This window comes from Malus sylvestris, chromosome 14 (assembly GCF_916048215.2).
Source record: "Malus sylvestris chromosome 14, drMalSylv7.2, whole genome shotgun sequence".
Taxonomy (NCBI): domain Eukaryota; kingdom Viridiplantae; phylum Streptophyta; class Magnoliopsida; order Rosales; family Rosaceae; genus Malus; species Malus sylvestris.
The window spans coordinates 8,714,326-8,718,238 of NC_062273.1; the positions used below are offsets into that span (position 1 = coordinate 8,714,326).

Genomic DNA, 3,913 nt, shown 5'->3' on the forward strand with positions numbered 1-3,913 from the left:
GGCACGCACATTATTCGAGGTTAATCGTTGTGTCATTCCATCTAAGATTTGTTTTCTTGACATATCCTCGTAGTACTCGTCGCTACAGACGTGTGGGCGTTGACGGTTTGTTATTTGGAGTTATAACGAAAAAGATTTTAAAGTTTGAAGTTTGGGCATTTTATAAATTTTATTATTAAAATTTGGATGGCCCAGATTTAATGAACAATTAAATGGATGGCTCAGATGTAAAGGAAAACAAAAATAAATAAATAAAAAGTCAAGAAAGGTTTTGTGTGTGCGTGTGTGCGTGTGAGGAAGAAAGAAGAAGAATGAGGATTGGGCAAAAACTGCCCAACCAGAAGGAAGAAGAAGATAGCTCCAGGAGAGAAAGGAGAGAAGCTGGGCGAATGGGGAGAAGAGAAAGAAGCTTCTGGCCAATCAGAGAAGGGGAAAGGAGGAAAGGAGAGAGGGCGAGAAGCGGAGGAAGAAGAACAGAAATGGGTTTTCAACCCATGACCCGTGCGACCCGGTGGGTTTTCCACCCATTTCCGTCGAAATTTCTTCACTTTTCCGGTTAGTTACTTCAAACCATCACTTGGAAAACCCTCTATGATCTTCCCTCTTCCTATTATACCCCAAAAATCAAGGAATTTGGCCTTGAAATTGGTTGAAACCGTACGGTGTGTGCGGTGGCTTAGTGTACAAATTCTTCAAATCTTGAAACGTTTTCTTTCAATTCCCTTAGGACCTGGAACAAAGCCCAAGCAGTAGTTGGAGCATCAGAGTGGTTTTGGAGGTCGAATTGAAAACACCCATTTTTAGGGTTCTTCACGGATTTTGGTGAAATTGAAGTGTTTCCAGGCCAAATTGGCCTTGGCCTCAGGCGCCGATCGTCATGACGCCTTGATGTGTGGTGCTAGGGAGTTGTTGGGCGAACTCCAGGTGAGTGGGCAGTATTTCTATTTATACCTATATACTATTGATATTTTTCCTAGAAATTGAGTTTAAATGAAAATACGTTTTAAAATGTCATGCATGCATATTGTGAATTATATGAATTGATAATTGATGCATATATATATATATATATATATATATATATATATATATATATGTGAATTGGTGATGTGGACGCACAGGTGAGTATCAGGTGAGTTTTATGTTATTCATGTGAATCATTGATGATGTGAATTGTGTTGAGAGCTCATAACCTGCACCCCTGGTGTTAGTGCTTATATTATTCACCCGCACCGCACGCTCACCTTGGATCCAAGTAGGTGCATGTTGTACAGACCGATAGAGGGTTCTGACATGTTAGTCGTACAGACCACTAGAGGTGGTTCCGACTAGTAGGTGACCTTAGATTATGTGCACAGATGATTGATGAGAGAAGCACTAGAGCGTATTCTTACACCATTCTTATCGTACAGACTACTTTAGGTAGTTCCGATTTATGTGCAGAGTAGTGCCGTACAGGTCACAGTGGATTGAATATTGAGTTATAAAATTAACCGTACAGGACCAACTACAGGGTCTCCGGTTGATTCCTTATTTCACCTGTTATAATGTTGCATCCTTATTATGTTTTGATGCATGGCATGGCATATTTTTTTCTTGGAAAGTGTTAAAGATTTGTGATTTGAGTTTGAGATTAATTATGGTTATATATATATACTATTTTCTGGGAAAGTATACAGGTTTTACAGCGAGGGGTTAGAAATGTTTTAAATGAAATGTTTTTGAAAAACTTTGTTTTACTGATGGTAGGATTAAAAGCACACCACAAAGTAGCCCACAATAATCCTATTGATTTTCCTTATTAACACTAAAATTTGTCGATTGTAGCATATGAAAATAAGGGTATTTCCCGCAGAAGATTGTTTTATCCAAATACTTAATATGTCACAAAAACATGGTGGCTGTCTCCACTGACCAGCCACCGAACAATAATTATTAGACTAACTTACACTTATCCAAATGCAACGAAATTTTATACACATAAACTAGACACACCAAGCTATGCTCACACAAATGTTTGGGATTTTTGGAGTTGATTAGCTATTTAAATTAAATCGGACAAAACAGGACCTCAACAAGTTTTAAATAATACCAATAGATTTTAATTCACAAGTTAAGAAAACGAGTTAGGGGAAATGCTATCCACCACCAAATAATCATGCAAGCATGTTATGTTTCATTCAAATCCCTTTTATTTCCGGATGAAGATGCTCAAGTTGGCTCACTGTTAGAACTCAACCTATTACTCTTTCTTACGTAGTATGTTAAGAGAATGGCGTTTTCAACTTAACTTAGTCCCTAACATGCAATCTAGAATGGCGTGTTCATAGATTTAACAAGTAGAAATCATTAAGAATAAAAAGAGTTTGAGTCATCACAAGGCATCGTAAGTACTGGCGTTGTCTTACTTATCCTAGAAATCGGTTCACATGTTAACCACAATTAACAAGTGCTACTCTAGAACATATGTAGGTCCTCATTCAACAAGGACAGGTAAACATATATTCATAGCATTAAAATCCTAGATATGCTCACTATGTATGCATCCATAGAAACACATAAAGAATTTATCAATGACATAAGTAGTGAAACAATTTTCATCCTTTCATAAAAGTCATTCAAACAAAATATCACAACAAATTTACAATCATATTCGGGGCTTCAAAACAGCCCCTAACTACTTAAAATTTAGTTACACATAATTCTCAAATTAAACCAAAAGTAAAACATGGGTTTGAGAAGATAAAACCAAGAAAAATAGATTGAAGCTTTGCTCTCTGCCGTGCCTCTCTCTCTGCTTCTCACGTCTGCTCTCTGTCAGTCTCTCCTCTCTTGCTGCTCTGCTTCTGTCTTCTTTTCTTTTTCCGCACAGTTTTCTGTGCTTCTCTGTGCACTGCTTCTGCTGCTCCCTCTCCTTCTGTGCTCTCTTTTATTCTTCAGTTCTCCTCTCTGTCCGTGCCTGCCCCCTGCTTCTCTCTTTAATTCTTGCACTCAGTCCGTGTCCTCCCACTTCTTTATTTTCTGTTTTTCTTTCTCTGCTTTTTTTGTCCGTGTCTTCCCCACTTCTTTGCCGTGTATTATTTCCCCTTTTTCCTTGCTGCTGTGCTATCCTTCTGTCAGTCCACTCTCCCTGCTTTCTTTTCTTTTATTCTTTCTGTCCCGTGTGCCATCCTCTCTGTCTACTTCTTTATGCCGTGTCCTTTCCTTTAACAAAAGGCAGCCATTTCAATTCACACTTCCTAGTGCTCCACTTCCTAGTGCTCCACCTTCTATTCTTTTATTTGTTTTTCTATTTCCTTTTCTCCATTTTGCTTGAAATTGAACCTAAAACAAAATTAACTACACATTAACACAAGGTAAGGTAAAATGCCACAATTTTAACACAAAAACATCACAAAGACTTTAGAAATGGATGGTATAAATGCATGAAATATATGAGTGATCAACTGACCCACTCAATTTTGTTTTGCGCCCCTCCAGGTTCTAGATAGTAGAGCTTTGGTGGCCACGAGGAATCCAGCGGTGTTCTGACAGAATTCACAAAAGTATGACTCACCCTCGGGTGTTTCATCTTAGTAATTGTATTTTTTTAAAAGCTTCCGAACTGTGTAAATGATTACGTCATTCTCACGTGACGGCCAACATGCCCTCATTCGGGACGGGGTGTGTCACCATTGGATCGGCTTAAAAATACATACCATTCAATTTCTTAAGTGTTATATGTACAAAATAAATACATTTAAATCTACATAATATATATATATATATATACACACACACACACCATTGAACCTGATGGGATACGAATTTTATGAAACTAATTTCAACGATCCAATCGTCAAACTTGTTTGTATATGCTTCGAGATTGCATCAGCAAAAAATTGCAAAAAATAGCAAAAAGCAAACATTCAGA

General features: G+C 37.7%; 1 long non-coding RNA gene across 1 annotated transcript; it reads left to right on the plus strand.

Moving 5' to 3' along the window:
• Window positions 1-331: 331 nt before the first annotated feature.
• On the plus strand, window positions 332-3,614 carry LOC126598638 (uncharacterized). Its single transcript, XR_007614908.1, has 3 exons — window positions 332-555; window positions 728-924; window positions 3,481-3,614. It is a non-coding gene; the product is annotated as an uncharacterized LOC126598638 (long non-coding RNA).
• Window positions 3,615-3,913: the final 299 nt, after the last annotated feature.